The sequence below is a fragment of the Symphalangus syndactylus genome, chromosome 3, assembly GCF_028878055.3.
Source record: "Symphalangus syndactylus isolate Jambi chromosome 3, NHGRI_mSymSyn1-v2.1_pri, whole genome shotgun sequence".
NCBI lineage: Eukaryota > Metazoa > Chordata > Mammalia > Primates > Hylobatidae > Symphalangus > Symphalangus syndactylus.
The window spans coordinates 70,964,528-70,987,405 of NC_072425.2; the positions used below are offsets into that span (position 1 = coordinate 70,964,528).

Genomic DNA, 22,878 nt, shown 5'->3' on the forward strand with positions numbered 1-22,878 from the left:
GAGAATATTTGCTATGGTGGAATCATGCTAGGAGCTAGGTATATTGTTTAATTCTCCATCGGTTCTGTAAGTGTGGATACTAGATTCATTTAAAAGTTGAGAAAATTGATACTTAATAAGATTGTATAATTTGACCAAGACTTTTCAACCAGATCTGACTAAAAAAAATTTGTATTTTGAATTGTGCCAAAAGAGGGAATTTGGATATATCCAACAGTGGTAGACCTGGTCTTATTTTTATTTTTGGTCACTGTTGTTTTTCCCTGATTTTAAGCCACATTTCTGGGGCTGCTGTAACTCAAAGTTTCAGCTAATGATTTCAGGAGCCTGCAAATCTTAAGAAATTTATTTCCCACATTTCAATTTGACAGATTCCAGTGGTCACTGTCCAGGCAACCAAGGATCTAAGGCAAGCCAAGAGATGAACCAGCCCTCACATTGAAGACTTTGACATTTCATTCTACCATTTCTCAAGTTAAACATCTATCATTTTTCCTGCTCTCATTGTTTCCCACTTCCTTTGTTTTCTTTCTCTTTCTTTGTTCCCATGCCAGTTTTATTTTACTTTTTCATTGCAATGATAATAATTAGCCTTAAGTGTGTATTCCACTTGCAACAGCCAAAAGCATTTAATAGATGTGGCACTTGATCTTGTATAGAGCAACTATTTTATAATCATTTTGCAAAGGAAAAAACAGAAGCTAAGAAATGTAAGCGATTTTCCAAAGGCACATAAGTAGGAAAATGCAAAACCAAGACTGATTATAGTTCTCCTGATTCCAGCTCTGCATCACTGCCTTTTCACATACCTAAGGATTAAACAAGACCCTTCAGAGTTCCTTAATCCCACTCAAAACTTTCAAGGCTGTACAGGTGACTGAAACATACTCAAGCATCTGAGCCACCTTCATACACATGGTGGGGTTAAAAGCAAAACAAACAACAAGCCTATACCTCTTTTTAGTTGTGTATAATATTTCCAGATGGAACTCTCACATTTATTCAAGCAAACTTAATCCATTTATGCCACAGGTTGCAAAATTTTGTGTGAAAAATCAGGCCTTGGCAATGACTTTGAGCAGTAGGATATAAATATCTCCCACAAGCTTAATGTTCCAATAATGGAATACTAGAGATAAATGGGTTAAACAGTACTGTTGGCCAGGGACAATTCTAACTTCCCCCAGTAGACATTGGATGGTCATACCTGTTTATACCTGGTTACAATGGTCGGCAGAAGTTTTGTGGGAAAAAAATTATTTTTATAAAAATGTTAAAAGATTTCTTTCAGAAGGGATTTTGAAGAATTTGGAATATTGATTAGTGTACATGTAACATTATACCTGAAGAAGAATCTCTCAGTATATCTCAGGTTCAAACTGATTTATAACATTGAATGTTAACAATAAAATCGGAATCCTACCATTCCAGACCCTAGCCAAAAGGCCACAATAGCAATATATCTTGGCAAGTTTGCCAAAAGGCAATAAATCAACTGAATAAGTTTTGATTCATGAACAATACAGGTTTGAACTACGCAGGTCCACTTATAAATGTATTTTTTCAATAAATATATTGGAAATTGTTTGAAGCTTTGTGACAATTTGAAAAACTTGCACATCATGTAACCCAGAAGTATTTTAAAAAAGAAAAATTAAGGTATGTATGACTGCATAAAATACATGTAAACACTAGTCTATTTTATAATCTACTACCATAAATTATACACAAATCTATTCTAATAGTTTAAAATTTACCAAAACTTATGCACACATCCATGTACTATACAGGTGCCATTCCTCATCAAGAGAAATGTAAACAAAGTAAAGATGCAATATTAAATCATAGCTGTATAAAATTAACTATAGAACACACTATACTGCTGTAATAATTTCACAGCCACATCTGGTTGTCATTGCAGTGAGTTCAAGTGTTGCGGGTATCTGCTTAAAACACCATGTGGTGCAAATGATCTCCACATGAGCAGTTTGTCTCTTCAGTAAGCTACTTATCACAGCAAAATGTGATCTCTCAGCCAAGCATGGTGGCTCATGCCTGTAATCCCAGCCCTTTGGGAGGCTGAGGTGGGAGAACCACTTCAGTCCAGGAGTTCTAGACCAGCCTGGGCAACATAGAGGGACTCAGTCTCTACCAAAAATAAACAAAATTAGCCAGGCCTGATGGCTCATGACTGTAGTCCCAACTACTTGGGAAGCTGTCATAGGAGGATTACGTGAGCCCAAGAGTTCAAGGCTGCAGTGAGCCACGATCACGTCACTGCACTCCAGCCTGTTTGACAGAGTGAGATCCTGTCTCAAAAAAAAAAAAAGGGCCGGGCGCGGTGGCTCACGCTTGTAATCCCAGCACTTTGGGAGGCCGAGGGGGGCAGATCACGAGGTCAGGAGATCGAGACCACGGTGAAACCCCGTCTCTACTAAAAATATAAAAAAAAAAATCAGCCGGGCGTGGTGGCGGGCGCCTGTAGTCCCAGCTACTCGGAGAGGCTGAGGCAGGAGAATGGCGTGAACCCAGGAGGCGGAGCTTGCAGTGAGCCGAGATCGCGCCACTGCACTCCAGCCTGGGCGGCAGAGCGAGACTCCACCTCAAAAAAAAAAAAAAAAAAAAAAAAAGATCTCTCTTGGCTCTTGTGTATTTTTCATTATGTTTAGTGCAATGCCATGCATCTTGAATAACACCATGGGACCCACATGAAGTGCCACTAGTGATTATGGAAGTACTCCCAAAAAAGCAGAGAAAAGTCATGACCTTGCAAGAAAAAGTTGAGTTGCTTGATATGTACCACAGATTGAGGTCTGCAGTTGTGGTTGCCTGCCATTTCAAGATAAATGAATCCAGCACAAGGATCATTGTAAAACAAGAACATTCATAAAGTTGTCACTGTAGCTATAGTGGCAGGCCCAAGACCTTGCACTTTCTACAAAGTACCCTTTTATTATTGAAAATGCAGCTTTTTGTGGGGGGGGGAGGCATGGGATTGCTATAAGGGAGGCATTCCCATAAACTCTAATATGGTTTAAGAAAAAGTGAACTCACTTGTATAACAACTTAAAGCATAAATAAGGCAAAAGATCTAAAGCTGGAGAATTTAATGCCAGCAAAGGATGGTTTGATAATTTTAGAAGGAAGTTTGGCTTTAAAAAGTCAAGATAAAAGGAGAAGCAGCCTCTGTTGACCAAGAGGCAGCGGATGAGTTTCCTGATTTAGAAAAACATGGAGGAGAAAAGATGTCTGCCTGAATAAGTTTTTAATGCAGATGAAAGTGCCCTATTCTGGAAAAAAAAGACACAAAAGACATATTTATTATTAAGGAAGAGAAGCGAGCACCAGTATTTAAGGGAGGAAGGGATAGGCTAACTCTACTCTTTTGTGAAGGTGCAGTTGGGTTTGTAATCAGGACTGCCCTTATGTATAAATCTGCTAAGCTCTAAGCCTTGAAGGGCAAAGATAAACACAAGCTGCCAGTCTTTTGGTTGTACCACAAGTAGGTCTGGACAATGAGAACTTTTTCTGGATTGGTTCCATTGATGCTTTTTCTCTGAAGTCAGGAAGTACCTTGTCAGTAAGGGACTGGCCTTTAAAGTTCTTTTGATATTGGACAATGCCCCTGGCCACCCAGAACCAATGAATTCAGCACCAAACATGTTTTGAAGTGGTCATACCTCCAAACACAATGTCTGTAAGTCAGGCCCTTGATTAGATGATCACGAGGATCTCTAAAGCTCATTGCACATGGTACTCTATAAAAAGGATTGTCAATGCTATGAAAGAAAAGCTTGATAGAGATTATACCATTGAAGATACCATTGTTGTTACTGAAAAAACTGTGAATGCCATCAAGCCCAAAACAATAAATTCATACTGGAGAAACTGTGTCCAGATGTTGTGCATTACTTTACAGGATTATGACAGAGCCAATCAAGGGAATCATGAAAGAGATTATGAACATGGCAAAAAAGGTGGGAGGTAAAGGGCTTCAGGATATGGATCCTGCAGAAATTCAAGAACTAAAGACATCATCACACCATAGGAATTAACAGAAGAGGTACTGATGAAGATGAGTGTATTTGAACCAGTGCCAGACGATGAGAAAGAAGATGTATAAGAAGCAGTGCCAGAAAACAAACTGACATTAGACAGTCTGTCAGAAGGATTCCTGTTATTCAGGACTGCTTTTGACTTCTTTTACATCATGGAATCTTCTATGATACAGGCATTGAAACTAAAACAAGTGGTAAAATAAGGATTGGTACCATATAGAAACATTTTTAGAGAAATGAAAAAGCAAAAACTCAGACAGAAATTACAATACATTTCTGTTAAAATTACACCAAATGTGTCTGCCTCTCCTGCCTCCCCTTCTGCCTTCTCCACCTCTTTCAGCTCTGCCACACCTGAGACAAGACTAACCCCTCCTCTTCCTCCTCTTCCTCAGTCTATTCAATGTGAAGATGATGAAGATAAAAATCTTTATAGTAATCCACTTCCTCTTAATGAATTCAAAAAATATTTTCTCTTCCTCATGATTTTTTAATAACTTTTTCCTTTTCCCTAGCTTATTCTACTGTTAGAATATAGTATATATTATATATAAAACAAAATATGTGTTAATCAGCTAGTTATGTTATTGGTAAGGCTTCTGGTCAACAGTAGGTTATTAGTAGTTAAGTTTTGGGGGAATCAAAAGTTATAAGCAGATTTTTTACTGTGAGCATGGTAATGGGCTTAGCACCCCTACCTCCCACATTATTCAAGGGTGAACTGTGCTTTCAACATTTTTATGCTATTTTACAAATTCTAAAATGCGACATTAGATTCACATTATTTTAGATTAATTATTCCCTTCTCTAATGATCCTCCATAAACTTTATAACCAATCATTTTTTCAAACTTCTACTCAAAAATAAATTAATACCACAATCAAATCTTATCATTCCATTTTGCTGCTGTAAACATTTTTATACTTAATTTAAAATCTTATAATATTGTACATAATTTAAAATCTTATAATATGCACAATATTATAAGATTTTAATCTTATGTGTAAATTTGATTCATCTCAACTAGTCCTTTGTGTCTATAAATCATTGAGTTATAATAAACATCTAAGCTCTTGTTAAAGGAAGCTATCTGAACCAACTAGACCCAACTATGGACTGCAGTCAGATGTCCAAAATCACACAAGTAGGAAACAGCAGAACCAGGATTGATCCCATTTCTCCTGATCTCAACTCTATATCATTGCTTTCTTATGTACCTGAGGCTTGAACCAGACCCTTCGGAGGTCCTTAATCCCACTGAAGGCTTTCAAGACTTTCAAAGCCCTCTCATCCACCACTGCCCAAAATGGTCCCTGGGCAAGGATATGTGCATATTTGAGTGCCTCACCATTTATATATGTGCTCACAAACTGCAAAATGTACACAAATATAAAATATTATTGTCATTTTTGCCTGTGTTTTTCTAGGTCCAAACTTGGAATTTAAAATCATGTTATATTCATAGTACTCCTTTCCATTTCCCAGTATCTCAACCCTAACTATTTATGGCAGACCAACTGATGACATTCCATGTGTGCTAACAAACGTGTGGTTTTGGCTATTCATTTGGAGTTGGAGAAGGGAAGCAGTGACTAACTTTTGCACCATACCTACAATAAACCAGGCATTTTAACAAGCAAAAAAGATACATGGATCAAATCCATGCCATCTTGGAAACTTGAGTTTAATAAGGAAATAGAAAAATAGATATACAATAAAAGAGTGTTATAAGCAATATGGCAGGGAAGAACACGGTGCAGTGAGATTCTGTAGGAGGAACAGTTAGCCTAGACAGTGAATCAGAAGAGTTATCAAAAGTGACATGTAAACTGGGAACAGAAGGATGACGTGTGGGAATGAAAGGGGACATATTCCGGGCAGATAGGGAAATGTATGGCATACTTAAATCTCCCAGTCCCCAAATGGTACAGCTTTCAATATATCCACTATTCTGTTCTCTTGTCTCTTTAGGTGATATGGTCTTTAAGTTCTGACTTGCCTGTGAAACTGCAATAAAGGCAAATTGCTTCTCCTTTCAAAGTTTACAGTTCACCACTACCATCACACCACTACACCAACAGGCAATACCAACCTCTATGCTACTCTAAATATGCTAAACCCCTTCAGACATCATACTGTTATGGCAGAAATGACAAGTGTAGCAAGAAAATCAAAGTAACTCATGATATTGTCAGGACCATCTGGTTTTACTCTGACAAAGGCTACATTCTGAGACTGATGACAATGTAAAACACAGTAGAGGTTGAGTAATCACCTAGATTCTGATTTCCTCTGGCTCTCTGAAAATAGTGTACCCAATGTTTTTCACCCGCGTTGCTTTTTCATATGTAAGATATCTGCAGGCAGCAAACTAATAAACCAACATTAACATATTCGAGGTTCTTATAACGGGAAGAAAGTGAGGTTCTTATAACGTGAAGTTAGGCAAAGTTTTGCTTTGAAACAACATGAACTTATATTCTGATATTATTCCTTTAAACATATGTATGTGTACTGTGTTTCAGAATCACTAATACAGCTCAGAAAGTTAGTGTTACATATGAGTGCATGATTATTTAAAGTATACATTTATATTTTTGACATATCCTGTATACTATGCTTGATTCTTGAAATAAGTAAACATTTCATATTTTTTCTATAATAAGACATTTTGAAAATGATACTTCTAGACTAACAAGTTCTATCAATACCAAACAATATAGCAGGACACCCACCAAGAATCTGATGCTTGTGTTTCTAAAAGATATCGTTCAATTAATGACATGTTCCACATGAAGGCTGGGATCCAAGCAGCCCACTTAAAAAAGAGTCTCTAATATTTGAAGCCCGAATTATTTCTTATAGGCTTGGTTTGCCTGCCATTTATAATTTCCAGTTATTGCTTCCTTAATTGCCTGGGCATAACCTTATATTTGGTAACGTTTTCCTTTTTATCTTTAGGGCTTTAAATGATTTGCACATATCATCTTTAATTGACACCTCAGTGTGACATCAGCAAAATAGAAAAGATGGATAGCACAATCCACAAAACATTTTCCTTCCAACTACATTTCTAATACTTTGTAAAACGGATTAGCCGGATATACTTGGTTTTCAGCTTTTCTTGGCAATATTTTCCAAGAAGCCAATTCTAGTGTTCAAACTGGCTGGTACACTAAATCAATAAACAGATTTTTAACTTCAATCTAAAAATCAGCAAATGAGGTTCACCCAGAGAACACTTTTCTTTATGTGAATTTTGATAGTAACTGGCAAAAGTTGAGAAAGTATAACCCATCTCACATTTTGGAGATAATTGAGATAGAGAGCAGATATTAGCATCATATAGTTTTAGAGCTTCTAGCAAACTTAGATATCAAAAGACCAGTACTCTCCTACTTAGTATAGAATACCCTGAAGCCTGATAGCTTTCTCAGCATCATAATGTTTCTAATGGTAGAGTTGGGGCAACAATTCAGGTATTTCAATTGCTGATCCTATGGGGTTTTCAACACATCAAGCTCTTTTGTTTCAGACCCCAATCTGATATAATCAAGACAGATGTTATAAATATATGATTGCCAAATAAACACATCACACCACTTTTTTATGAGAGAAAGATACTGAATGATTAAGCTGATTTATAGTATAAAAGAAGGGAGAAAAGACAGTTTAGGTTATCAAATAGGTAACTAAAATCACTAAGCTCCCCCATTCCTTGTTCCCCACTCATCTGACGTTTGGATGCCTTCTACTATAAAATGAATATGTAGTCATTGAAGTTATACTTGAATGCCTCTGGTGATGGAGAACTTAATATTTTGCAGACATGTATTTCCATCTGACAACCCAAATCAATTTCCTTGCAAGTTCTTTCCTTGCAGCAACAAACTTGTAGGTTATGTAATGTGAAATGGAGATAACCACTTAATGTTTAGATATTTTTACTCCTTCTGTCATAGAAAAATATGTCAAATCAGATATAAGGACAAATAATTTATTATCCTATATGATAAAACATGCAAACCCAAAAAGCAAATTAAAATTTGTTTTTAACTTTTAAGTATAGCAATTCCATTAGACATTCTATTAGTCTTACATGGTAGCCTTGAAACATATATATTTCTGGAGATATGTATGTATGCAATCAACTTAAATAAGCATTTCACAGCATCAGTATAATTTAGAGCTAAAGCTGAAGTTCTTTTCTAATGTACGATGTCACTTATCTTTAATAGTTTTGGACCAAATAATAATTACTTCAGTGTAAGAAAAATTCAAGAGTCTTATTTACCTCCCAGTAAAGCATCATTTATCTTGATCTGTTCAATGGTAAAGTGAGGCATTCTATAGAAGTTACAGACAGATGAGCTATAAGTGTTAGCGTGAATGAAAACCATCTCAAGGCAAAAATGCAGAAGCCATACATAATAGAACAGGTTGTTTATGGAACACAATCAATGACCTTGTTTTGAATTCTGTGTTTGAAAAAAAATGTTTTTAGCAGAAGCTTCAACCAAAGACCATTATTTGTCTATTGTCACCACTAAACTTTCCATGGATGCAGAGTCGGATTTAACTTTGAGTGAATCAGATTTCACCCTTTAGTTAGTACTGATGTATACAGTATCATAAATACAAAGCCTTCAGGTACTTTCTAATATTACCTTTTATGGCAATACTTTTTTAAATTTTAACCTATTCTCCTAAATTTATTTTTTCTGTATCTAAACATAAATACACATGTAGATCAATTGATAGAAATGCTCTTTTCATGTATGTGTGTCTGCATGGGTATATGTGATGATACATAATACTTAAATATTATAAATTCACTGTACTATCCTATGTACTGCAATGGGCTATGGTTCTGACTTTAAAAATGAGCAAAGTAATCCACCATACCTCAAAACAAGCAAACAAACAAAAAGCTATCTTCTTCAAAATGATAAAGCAATATAATGTGCATGGGTTTTCTTTCCTTTTTTTTTTTTTTTTTTTTTTTTTTTGAGACAGGGTCTTACTCTGTCTCCCAGGCTGGAGTGCAATGGCTCAGTCATAGCTCACTGCAGCCTGGGCTCAAGCAATCATCATTCCTCAGCCTCCTGAGTATCTGGGACCACAGCCACCACACCTGGTTAACATTTTTATTTATTGTAGAGACAGGTGTCTTGTTATGCTGCCCAGGCTAGTCTTGAACTCCTGGCCTCAAACAAGCCTCCCAACTTGGCCTCCCTCCCAAAGGGCATGGATTGTAGGCATGAACCACTGCACTTGGCCTACTCTGAAGGTATTTTAATAAGCAAAACCAATTTATAGCTATGAGTATTTTTTGCATCCCCAAACTACAGGTAGAGCAAAAACACTTATGACTAACTCCTATAGTGTACTAAAACCAACTCATACCAGATTATATGAGGTGATTGTCACATTTTGAGAAATTTGGGGAGCCTATTTCTAAACACAGATATTATTAAAAATTAAATTATAGAAACTTACAATTAAATAACATTGAAAACACAGGTAAGAAATGCTCAGAACTCATAATTTCTAATTATTTTGCTACCATTTACTGTTGATTAGTGCTTGTGGTTATTAATGTCTATTTTACCTGCATAGTGGAAACCCTATATAATGGTGTGCTTCTGCCGAATCTTCTCAATATCTCTTTCATGGACATCAATTGATGTCTTAAAATCAACCACAGTGGGTATATTTACAGCACATACATCAACTACAATTTATGTCTCCTATCCCCAGTTCTAGCTGTCTCTTGCTAAACATTTATCAACACATCACTGATAACTCTGAATGTAAGGAAATGTAGCTTAATGGCTCACAATGCAGGCCTCCAAATTCGTGTGCTCTTGTACGTTTTTCTTTAAACTTTTAGTGGCCTCTGTTTCTTCATCTGTAAAATGGTTTACAGGTCTCTTGGCAGCACTTAACACTGTGTCTCTATTGGAACATAAAGTGACCAATGAATGCTAATTGTAATCACTATCAACCACGAGAGGAAGAAATGAATTATAGAATGGACTGTGTTGGAGTTAAAGTTTAAGAGATTCAGCAAAATAGAAAAATTAGATTTTTCAAAATTTAATTTTTTTACATATAATTTTGTCTTAGCACCCAAATTAGAGGTAAAACTCAGTTGCATGCTGAGAAAATTAATGGAAACTAGTGTTTTCATATTTATAGAAGACTAATATTTGCTTTCCTAATATTGAATTCTTTATTACTTTCATAGTTATTTTTTACTTTGATAAACACTTTGTATAAATATAATTTGATCAAATATTCAGCATGATCCAGTGGAAACATTTTGTCATTGGGAAGAACTAAAATTTGATATTGATTCTGTGCCGGCTTACTGCATCTACCAAGTCAAACCATTTAAGTAGTCTGGCCTCCAATTTCCTTATATTTACATTGAGTAAGTTTGGATTAGCAGCTGAATAATTTTTTTTGAATAAGATCTTCTGTAGAAACTTACTACATTCAGTTTGGATAGTGCTTAAGATGATAGACCAGATATATGCACCTACTTTCATTCTCTCTCTTAAAATCCCAGAAAAGAATATAAAAATGTAAGTATACATGAAAAGTAATGGAAAATATAAAAGCAGTATCAGCACACTAGAAATTTAGAGAAATTCTTGTAAGATAGAAAACATAGAGGGACAATAATCAGATCAGAGAATAACATAGCCAAAAACATGCAGAAGCCAACTGTACCGATAAGAACAGAAAGCTCATGGTAAATAAGTACAATGAATAGAATGTTCAACAACAAATTTTGCAGAAATTCATTGGAAACCCCATTTTAAACAAGTGGATCCTTCTGAGAGTGCTTGCAGCATAATGATTAAGGCTCTAGCTCTGAAATTATTCATTCATTCATTCATTTATTCTGGTCTTTTTTGAGAGGTTTTTTTTTTCTTTTTAAGAGGAAGTCTAAGTTTAGTAATTGTTTCAGGCATCTTCCCTGTCTCTGGCATACATCCTGTAATGATTCTAAAAGCGAAGGTCTGTGGGCAGTGAATATTCCGTGTCCTTGCATGTCTGACACTATCTTATTTCTCATTCAGATTTGGATAACACTTTTGTTATATCCAGACTCAAAGTCATTTTTCCTCAAAACACTGAGGACATTGTTCCCTTGTCTTTGTGCATCTGGGCGGTCCATAAGAAATATGATATATCAATCTGATTCTTATCCATTTGTAGCTATCTTTTTTCCCTCTTTCTGGAAGATTATAGGATTTTCTACTTTTCTTCATTTTAGTTTTTACTATTATTTTCCTATCAGTGAGACTTTTATCCTGTTGAGCTCTCAGCGACTAGTTTCAGTATGAGGATTCAGTTTGCTTTCTTCCATCTGTCATACTACTGTATTATATATTATTTCTTCAAATATTGTTTCTCCTCCATTTGTTTTATTCTTTCCTTGTAGAATGTCTCTTCAGTACGTGTCAGAATTCCCTTACATAATTTCCATATCTCTTAACTTTAATTTTAGACAATTTTATTGTTAAATATAACATACAAGAAAAAGTAAGAAGAACTCATGTCCTTGCTTTTTATTTAGTTCTGTCACCCATGTGTGCATTCCTAAACGGGATAGCTTAATTTTTCCTCTTTCTGCACTTTATATAAATAGAAACAAATGGAATATATCATCTTGTTTTTTCCTTTATTTACTTAATAATATGTTGTAATATTCATCCATATTGTTGTGTGTTCACTTTCATTTATTTGTATTGCTTTATAGCCTACCATTGTTGGCTACAATTTACTGTTGACTGGCTTCTGTGTGGTTTTTAGTTTGGAATGACAAGCAACGCTGCTTGTATCATGCACAAGGGTATTCACATCTCTAGATCAGTAACTCTCAAACTCTAGCATATAAGAATCACCAGGAGGACTTAACTCATTGCTAGGCCAAACCCTCTCAATTTCTGTTTAAGTAGCTCTGGAGTGAGACCCCAAAAATCTATATTTCTAAGAAGTTTCCTAGTAATGCTGATTCTGTGTGAACTGCCTCATACAATGAGGCTTCATTTATTTAGCTTCTCTTTAATGTAGCACAATAAATTCTGTAATTATATTGCATACATGTTGTTGAGTTTATTTTTAGATAGTTGACACTTTTATGCAATTGTAGATGGTGGCAGCTTTTAAGTTTAATATTCTGTTTTCTAAGGGTATATAGAAAAATAATTGCTTTATTTTTATATTGATTTTGTATCCACCAACCTTCTTACACTGTTATTAATTTTAATTCATTTATCATAGATTTTTAAATATTTCTAACATGCCAACTATATCATCTGTGGATAATGGCATTTTGGATTTTTTTCATCATTTACACATTTTTTCTTTTTGTTGGACTAACTTCAATATTCAATAAAATGTTAAATAGAAATGATTATTGCAGACACTCTAGTCTTGTTGCTGTGTTGTTGTGTTTCCATTCATTTATTTGCACTGCTTTATAGTGATATCATATCATGAAACAATATGCATGTTTCACCATTAAGTATGATGATTACAATAGTGTGTTTGTCTCTGTTTGTTTGTAGATACCTTTTCTTTTAGGTCGAGAAAGTAAATTTAATTCTGGTTTTTAACCAATTATTTTTTAAACTATGAATTGATAATTGATTTTTTTCTAATTGTTTTTCACCTATTAATATAATAATTTTTATTTGGTAATCTACTAAAACAGTGGAAAACTTTTGTTGATCTTTTAATGTTGAACTCATCTTTATAATTAAATTTGAATACACACATGCACAAATACACAATTTAGATTTAGCTGACTATTGTATTGCTCAAAGAAATGCATAGAAACTCATGAATAAAAAAAAAATTGGCCAACAGTTACTTTTTCAAATGTTATCTTTGACAGGTTTTTGTTTCAAGGATATGCAGGTAAAATAAATATTAGTTGAGGAACGTGCTCTGTGTTTCTGTTCTTTGGAAAACTATGAAACCCTGAGTAAGACTGGAAATATGCTTTCCTTAATGCTTGGTTGATTTCACTAAAAAGCAACTTCAGGGTGTGTGTGTGTGTGCACATCTGTGTATGCGCTTATGTGCAAAAATTTTATGCTGACACTTTAATTATTATAAATTTCAAGCATATAAAGTTGAAAATTCTTACAGTGACTACCCTACTACCACTTAAAATATTACTGTACTTGTTGTATTATGTATTTTTAAATGCTTTTGAACTATTTAAGTTTTCTAATTTTCTAGAGTTAGATTGGGTAAATTATAGGTTTTTGATTTTATTCATATCTTCAAAAGTTTTGTAAAACCTTTTATATGACAACGTTTTATTATCTGTTAAATATGTACAAAACCTGTAATATCTATAGTAATATTTGATTTTAAAATTATTCTTGTGGGTTTTATTTGTACTCTTTCTCTCTTCCTTTTTTTTTCTTTCTGTCTTTCTTTATCTTTCCCAATCTCTCAGAATTTTCTTAATTTTGATATTTATTTAAAAGTACCAATGTCTGGCATTGTTAATCTTTTTCTACTGTATATATATTTTACTTCATTGGTTTATTATGTTATCTTTATTATCATCTTTCTTCAGCTCTTTTTTGGACTTACTTTGCACATCTTTTTCTAACATATTAAGATAAATGCTGAGCTCACTTTAATCAACAATTCTTCTTTTCTTTCATATGCATTTAAGTGTTTGGGTTATCTTTTATATATTGCTTTACCTGTACTAAACAATTTTGAATAGTTTTTATTATAATTCACTTCAAATTATTTTCTATTATCTATTATCATCTCTTCCTAGATACATTGTTTCTATGGTTTAAGTTGGACACTTAATCCATAAATTCATATGTAAATGGCTTTTGGAGGTGGAATGTTTGGAAGTCAATTAGGATTAGATAAGGTCATAAGGATGGGGTTTCTTTTGTGTGTTTTATTTTATTTCTTTTTCTTTGAGATGGAGTGTCACTCTGTCACCAGGCTAGAGCGCAGTGGTGCAATCTTGGCTCACTACAACCTCCGCCTCCTGGGTTCAAGTGATTCTCTTGCCTCAGCCTCGTGAGTAGCTGGGACTATAGGCACCCACCACCACACTCAGCTAATTTTTGCATTTTTAGTAGAGATGGGGTTTCACCATGTTGGCCAGGATCGTCTCCATCTCTTGACCTCGTGATCCACCCACCTTGGCCTCCCAAAGTGCTGGGATTACAGGCATGAGCCACTGTGTCTGGCCTTTCTTTTGTGTTTTTTGAGATAATTTCTGTAAAGTTTAGAGTGTAAAGCCACTATGATAACATTGGTGGCTTTCTAAGAAGAGAAATAGAGACTGGAGCTGGCAAGCTATTCCTCTCATCAGGTGATGCCATCCTCTATATTATGACCCAGTAGGAAGACTTTCACCAGATTCTAGCAGTATGCACTTGGACTTCCCAGCCTCCAGAACCATGAGCTAAATAACTTTTTTAAAAAAAATAAATTACCCGATCAGTGGTATTCTGTTATAGCAACAGAAAATGCATTAAGACAATTGCTTTTCTCTTTGTTTGATTTTTTGACTTTTTATTTTAAAACACTTTTAGATTGGGAAATTTGCAAAGATAATAGGCAGAGGAACATGTACCCTTCACTCAATTTCTCTCAAGGATTATATCTAATGTAACTCTAGTACCATATGAAAACTAAAAAACTGATGTTGACACAATTCATAAAATTACTTCTATGCCTTCTTATCCCAGATATTGATTAGTGTAACCACCCTTGCAATCAAGATACAGAAACTGTCCATCATGGAATGAAAAAGCACTTCATTACTGTTCTCAGTGTTTATTGATACCACAGTTGTGTATGTGTGTAAGAGATGGGGAGCTTCTTAATTCCAGCCTGGGATTTTTTTATCTTTACCTTTTATGATCACCTTGAAGAAAGAAGGTAGGTACCACATTACTGTGAAATAAACATAAAAATCTCAGCTCTCTACTTGGCCTTTACTAGTGGAGGTGGGAATGGAGTCCATGGAATTCGGTTAAAGCAGGGCAATTACTATCTAAAAGTTTTCTGTCTTGTTAAGGTTTTTATTTCCCTGGACCTTTGGCTAGAGAGAACAGACTTTCCTTGGGGCTTTGTTTGCACTCTTTTGTGTTTTCAGGTTTCCACGTGCTACAGCAGGTAGTCTGGGATATATTCAACCAAAAAAATAATAGTAATAATAATCTGCATTCTTTTTTTCACCTTTCAGAGTGTCCTTGTGTTTATTTTATATATCATGTCCCTAGTTTTTAGTTGGACTTAGTAGAAAGAATAGAGAAAAGTTCATCCACTCTATTTTTTCCTGGAACTGAAAGTCCACATGCATTTGTTTATAAAATGTATTTCTTGTGTTAGCCAGGGAAATAAGCCCAGAAAAAATAAATAAATAAAAAGCATGCTTGTTAGGAAAAAAAAAGAAATAAATAACGAAAACTGTCCATCCACAGACAACATGATTATGTAGAAAATCCCAAAGAATCTACAAAGAAATGAATTCCTAGAACTAGTCAGTTTAGCTAGTTGTCAAGTACAAGGTCAATACAAGAAAGCCAGTCTTATCTTTATGCACTACCTATGTAAAATTAGAATCTAAAAATTACTTAAATAATGAAATATCACACAATTTCATATAAATACAATAACCTCCAAAAAATGTGTAGTTATAATTCTCACAAAACATGTATGCTATCTGGATGCTGAAAATTACAAAATGCTTATGAAAGAAACAAATGAATATCTAAATATAAGGAGCCCTACCATTTTAATTAATTGAAGACTCAATTTGTTAAAGATACTAATTCTTTTCAAAATGTTTTATGGATTTAATGTAATATCTATCAAAATTCAAGCAAAATTTTTTTTCAGATATAGACAAGCTGATTCTAAATTTATAAGGAAAGGCAAAAGAACTAGAATAGCTAAATGAATTCAGAAAGATAAGAATAAAGTTGAAGGAATCATACTGCCCATTTTAAGACTTACTAAAAATCTGCAGTAATCAAGTCAGTGTTGTAAAAGAAAATAAATCTTGGAGCCCCAAAATCACTAAGCTAAAGGGAAAAGTCAAGTTCAAGCTGGGAACTGCATAGGGTAAACCTCCCTTTAATTCTATTCAAAGTCATCCCTCTGCTCACTGAGATAAATGCTTATCTGATTGCCTACATTGGAAAGGCAAATCAGAAACTCAAAAGAATGCAACCATTTGTCCCTTATCTACCTATGACTTGAAAGCCCCCTCCCCACTTCAAGTTGTCCCACCTTTCCAGACTGAACCAATGTTCATCTTACATGTATTGATTGAAGTCTCATGTCAGCTTAAAAGGTTTAAACCAAGCTGTGCTCAGACCACCTTGGGTACATGTTGTCAGGACCTCCTGAGGCTGTGTCCCAGGTGTGTATCCTTAACTTTGGCAAAATAAACTTCATAAATTGACTGAGATATTCAGGGTTCACAGTATGGTATTGGTGAAGACATAAAGATATAGATAAAAGAAAGAGAATGGAGGTTATAGAAATAAAGCCACACAAATGTGACTGATTAATCTGACAAAGTTAAAAAAGCCATTCAATGAATAAAGGCTAGTCTTTTCAACAAATGATATTGGAACAATAGACATCCATAGGCAAAATAAATGAATCTCACTCTAAACTTTACACCTTTTACAGAAATTAGCTCAAAAATATAAAAGAAATTAATTCAAAAATCTAAAAGTATATTGCAAAAATGTAAAATGTTTGGAAGGGACATGGGAGAATATCTATATGACCTTGAGTTTGGTTGATGAGTTCTTAGACATAAAATCAAAACCATAATTCATAAAAGATTAAAATGATCAATTGAACTTCACCAATTTTTCTAAACTATTGCACTGTGACTCTGACAAAAAATTTAAATGGCAAGACACAGAATGAGAGAAAATAATATTTTTATTTTACTTATGCACAAATAATTGAAATTTACTCTATATAAAGAATATTCAAAACTTAACAATAATAATTTAAAAATTAGCAAAAGACACGAGCAGCCACTTCAGCAAAGAAGAAATAAGGACAACAAAGAAGAGGTTCAACATTAATAGCCATTAGATAAATGTAAAATGAAACCATGATGAGATTCCATTGTAATACCATTAGAATGGCTTACATTAAAAAAAACTAACAATATAAAGTACTATCAAAGATGCAGAACAATTGTAGCTCTCAAAACATTGCTGATAGGCATGCAAAATGGTACAAACTTTCTGGAAAGGTTTTCTAGTTCCCTAGACTGGCAAACATATAATTACCATATGACACAGCATTCCATCTTCTGGATATCTATCCTAAGAGTTGAAAAATTATGTTTACAAAATAACTTCTACACAAATGTCCACTGTTCATAATTGCCAAAAACTAGAAACAATTAAAATGTCCTCTAAGGGCAGATAAACAAATTGTGGCTTGTGTATTCATACAATAGAATACTATTCAGCAAGGAAAAGAAATGTGCTTTTGAAATACACAAGATTTTGGATGAATCTTAAAAGCATTATCCTGTGTAAAAGAAGTCAATCTCAAGACGTTACGTACTGTGTGATTCCGTTTATATGTCATTCTTGAAAAGCCAAATCTATAAGAACTCAGAAGCAGTCAGTGGTTGTCAGGAGTTATGAGAGATGGAACAGGGGGACTTCAGAGGGAGATTAAACTGTTTTGTATTTAACTATGATGGTGATAACATTAATCCACACATGTACTAAACAAAAACCTGTGATGCCACAGGAGGAAAAAATCAATTTTATTACAAGATTCTTTTTAAAAGTAATAAAATATTTCTTAATTCTCAAATATACTGGGATATTTTTAGTTACCTATTTGTATTAGCTTAGTTAAATTGTGATCAGAGGACATATTTTATAATGAAACCTGTCCGTTAAAATTAATGGGGATATCCTCTATGGCCACTATATTATCAATAGTTTGAAATCATCTGTGTACATTAAAAAAATGCCTATTTATAAATGTTAAATACAGGGATCTTGGTCTTCCATTAGATCAATTTTGTTACTTAGGTTGATCAACGAATGTCTTTATTGATTCTGTTGTTGTTGCCTCTCCTAACATTTACTGAGAAAGGTAGTATAATTTTGTATAATTATTTTCTTTTGTAAGTATTTTAGGCAATGTTATTAAGTGGCATGCACAGGTAAAACTGTATGGCTATGTGACATATAGAACCTTTTATAATTAGAGAGTAATTCTTTTATATCTAATTTTTTTAATTTAAATTTTTTATATTAAAATATTTGCAGTAGCATTATTTTATTAGGGTTTACATGGTATATATTCTTCTGTGTTTTTACTTTCAACCACTCTATTTTAAATGACTTACATAAGTAGCATATATTTAGTTTTTTTTTAATCTGCTAATATTGTCATTTAACTGGAGAATTTAGGCCTTTCACATTCAACGTAAGTTTTAATATATTTAGACTTACATCTGCCTCTTTTGGTATTTGTTGATATACATATTCTAGCCTGCTTTTCTCTTATTTTTTAAATTTTATGGCTGATTATTTTAATCATCTCATTTTCCTTTTCTTTTGCAGAATTTATATATTTTATTCCTTTTATTTTAGTGATGATCCTTGAAATTGCAATACACATAATTAAATTATCAAATGTACATATGCTTTGACCTCGAAATGTTACTATTAAGAATTTATTTTCAGGATTAAGAAAAGAGGTACAATGAAATCTTCACCACAATACACTTCAATATGCTAAAAAATTGAAAAATATTAAATATTCAACATCAGGTTGTTGGTTGTAAATAAAGTAATCTGCAGTCATTTCAAGTAATACTTCAAGAGAAAAATTAATGGCATAACTACTTTCACAATGCAGCATTAAGCAAAAAAGAAAAGGAGAAACCCAATAAAATATGATTGTATGTGTATGCACATGCACATATTTATATGAATATGTGAATATACTTGAGTATATATGTATTTGTCACAAAAAGATCATATAAAAATATTGCTAATAGTAATTATAACATGGTGGTGAGATTATAAGTAAAAGCAAATTTATTTTATCAATATTTTATATATTTCAAATGAAATTTTTGTATCAACAGGAACATAGAACAATATTATTAGAAAACTCAGAACTCAGTGTTTACAGTAAGAATTTAAATGAAAAAATTAATTCTAGTATCTCTGCTATGATTACAGAAAACTAGAAATTACGTATACATATGAAAATGTCTTCTAAAGAATGTAGAAGAAGTAAAACAGTTAATTTGATATAGTTTTCAATTGTGTAAACTTTTTTTTCAAAAACAATTGTTTTTTCTTTAAAAAACGAAAGCATAATCTTCACTGAGAGAGACTGTGATGACAGGTCAAGCAATAGAAGAGGAAATTACATAGATCCAGTATAATTTGTGTTCAAATATAGTTTCTCACTGCACATATCCAGTTGTGCCTGTCAGATACAAACTGTTATTGCTATCATTAGCCAACAAGTAAATCCCTGATAAATGAGCATGCCAGAGGGTGCCCCTTCAGTCATCTTTGGCACAGCCCTGCCACTAATCTAAGGAAAAATTTTTCTGTGATCTTAGAGCCTTACTCATATTTTGTGACCTTGAGCTACAGCCTCTGACATTGCACTAAGACCAAGGATTTGGGGGTTTCCTCGCTGACTTTGACTTCAGGATGACACACCATTGCAAATCATTTCACCTGCCACTGTGTAAGTTCCTTTTCTGTCATAAGGACACTCGCCTATACACACAAATGTAAACATACCCAAATTATTCTCAGAAGTAAAAAAATATATATATAGAAAGAAAATAGAAAGAAAGAATTCTTTGGGAAATAGATGTCACATGAAATAATCTTCTTCTGTTACTTTTGTGCTTTTGCTTATTGGTATGAGAGATGGTGGTGTGGACGTAGACTACTTCTAACATTCTGATTCGAGATCTGCTTGTTAAAATAAGAATTAAAAAAGAGCTTATTCATGGATTTCTTGTTTATCCTCAGAATTACCAGTTCATTATTTAAAAGAAGTACATCCTAATTTTTTAGTAGAAATTGACTGAGAAAAAATGTTGTCCATCAGTGGACATTATATCTATACATTACTTACCTCATAAAAAAAAAAATTTAAGCTGGGAAGATGACGTCCTGCAGCCCTGACCTCAGCAACTCTTCTTTCCCATGTCCCCTCTCTTCCCCAACAGGGAATCACTATCTATTTCTCTGGGAATTGTACCATGGAAGATGGCAAACTGGCCCAAGACTTTCTGGACTCACAGAACCTCAGTGTGTACAACACCTGGCTCTTCAAAGAGGTCGATGGAGAAGGGAAGCCCCACTACGAGGTGTAGCTGGCTTCTGTGCTGGGCACAGAGCCTTCCCTGGACTCCGAGGTGATTCCAAGCTGAAGAGCTATGAATTCTGGGGAAGCTCTTTCCAGGTGACTTGGGGCAACTACATGCCCATCCTCCAGAAGGTGGTGGAGCAGCTGGAGAAAGCCAATTCGTATGCAGCCAACAGCCATCAGGAGCAGATGTTGGCCCAGTACATGGAGAGCTTCACCCAGGGCTCCACAGAGGGCCACAAAAGGGGCTCCCGTTTCTGGATCCAGGACAAAGGCCCCATCGTGGAGAGTTACATCGGGTTCATCCAGAGCTACCGTGACTCCTTTGGTTCCCGAAGAGTATGTGAAGGCTTCGTAGCTGTGGTGAACAAGGCCATGAGTGCCAAGTTTGAGTGGCTGGTGGTGAGCACAGAGCAGCTGCTGAAGGAGTTGCCGTGGCCCCCAGCGTTTGAGAAAGACAAGTTCCTCACCCCTGACTTTACCTCCGTGGATGTTCTCACCTTCGCTGGCGCTGGCATCCCTGCCGGCATCAACATCTCCAACTACAATGACCTGAAGCAGACGGAAGGCTTTAAGAACCTGGGGAACGTCCTGGCTGTGGCCTAAGCCACGCAGTGGGAGAAGCTCACCGTTCTGGAGGAGAATGACAAGGACTTACTTGTACATCCTCCTGATGGGGCCCTCCTTCGATGTGCAGGTGGGCCTGCAAGAACTGCTGGGCTATGGCAGCGGCAATCTCTTCAAGCAGGATGAAAAAGGAGCATTCAACTTGTGCAGGATGAAAAAGGAGCATTCAACTTTGAGTTGAATATGTGAGACTGATGAACCCAGAGACCAGAAAGCAGATTCAGAGCTGGTATCGGAGCGGGAAGACCTGCGACAGCAAGTTCAGCATCGTCGTCTCCAGCTACGAAGAGTGCCAGGCTGAGAGCGTGGGCCTCTACCTCTGTCTCCACCCGCAAGTGCTGGAGACCTTTGGCTTTGGGGGGGGGCGGGGGCTGATGCGGAGGAGGTGATCTCCGTGAACTGGCTCAACATGGTTGGGGCTGGGCTGCTCGCTCTGGAGTTCTACACACCTGAGGCCTCCAACTGGCAGCAGGCCCATATGCAGGCCCGGATTGTGATCCTGAGTCTTGCCGGAGGCTGGCGAGGGACTCGGTACCATCACTCCCACCGCAGGCTCCGATGGGCGCCCGGATGCCCAGGTCCGTCTCGACCGCAGCAAGATCCAGTCTGTGGGCAAGCCTGCCTTAGAGCGCTTCCTGCGGAGGTGCTGAAGTCCACAGGGGATGCGGCCGGAGGGTGGGCCCTGTATGAGAGGTATGCGGCAGTCGCTGATGCGCCCCCCGAGGGCTTTCTCACCCTCAGACACAGGGTGCTGCTGCGTAAGGAATCTCGGAAGCTCATCGTTCAGCCCAACATTCGCCTTGAAGGCTCAGACGTGCAGCTTCTGGAATACGAGGTCTCAGCTGCTGGCCTCATCAGATCCTTCTCTGAGCGTTTCCCAGAGAATGGACTCGAGTTGGAGGACATCCTCACACAGCTGGCAACAGCCGACGCCCGATTCTGAAAGGGCCCCAGTGAGGCCCCATCTGGCCAGGCTTGTGGAAGACGTGTGTGGCCTCTCCCCCAACTGCATCAAACCAAGGCTGCAAGTGGCCCTCCATTCGTGTGTGTATTTAGGGGCTGGGGAGGGGGAGGGGCAGGAGCTTGGACCTTGGTACTAACCCCTTCCATTTGTCAGCACCTTCCAGCTTGCCAAGTGCTTCCCCTCTGTGAACTCATTTCATATGCACTGCCATATGTGGAGTGAGCAAGACAGGGCTCACCATCCCGTCTACCAGATGAGGAAATGGCAGTTCTGAGAAATCACTGGTCTAGATCCTGTAGATGACATGTGACAGCTAGGGTTCAAAACGTTCTCACCAAATCCAATGCTCCTCACGTATTAATTTTATAACCAGACAAATAAATATTAGAGACAACCACCAAAAAAATAAATTAAAAATAAATTAAATAAAAAAACTAAATACCTTCCGAGGTGGGAAGGCTCCAAGGAGATCCCAGTGATCTCCTTGTCCTAGTGTTCACTGCTTTTTGTAATTCCCTCCCTGTGATGATTAAATGTATGTGTCTAGGATATAGTGCCCCATTACTTAACCAAACATCAATCTAGATGTTGCTTTAAAGGTATTTTGTAGATGTGGTTAACGTTTATAATAAGTTGCCTTTGAGTAAAGGAGATTACTGTGGACAACATGGGTTGGTTTTGTTCAATCAGCTGAATGTGTTGAGAACAAAAACCTGAGATGTCTCAGAGAAGAAAAAATTTCTACCTCAAGACTGAAGCTTCAACTTCTGCCTGAGTTTCCAGCTCACCAAACTACCTATGGGTTTCAGG

General features: G+C 35.8%; 1 long non-coding RNA gene and 1 pseudogene across 1 annotated transcript in view; one reads left to right on the top strand and one right to left on the bottom strand.

The window, feature by feature from the left end:
• LOC134736240 (uncharacterized) overlaps positions 1 to 22,878 on the bottom strand; it is a 164,437-nt gene that overhangs the window by 90,201 nt on the left and 51,358 nt on the right. The window lies entirely within an intron of this gene.
• On the top strand, positions 8,277 to 22,290 carry LOC129478516 (dipeptidyl peptidase 3-like; annotated as a pseudogene).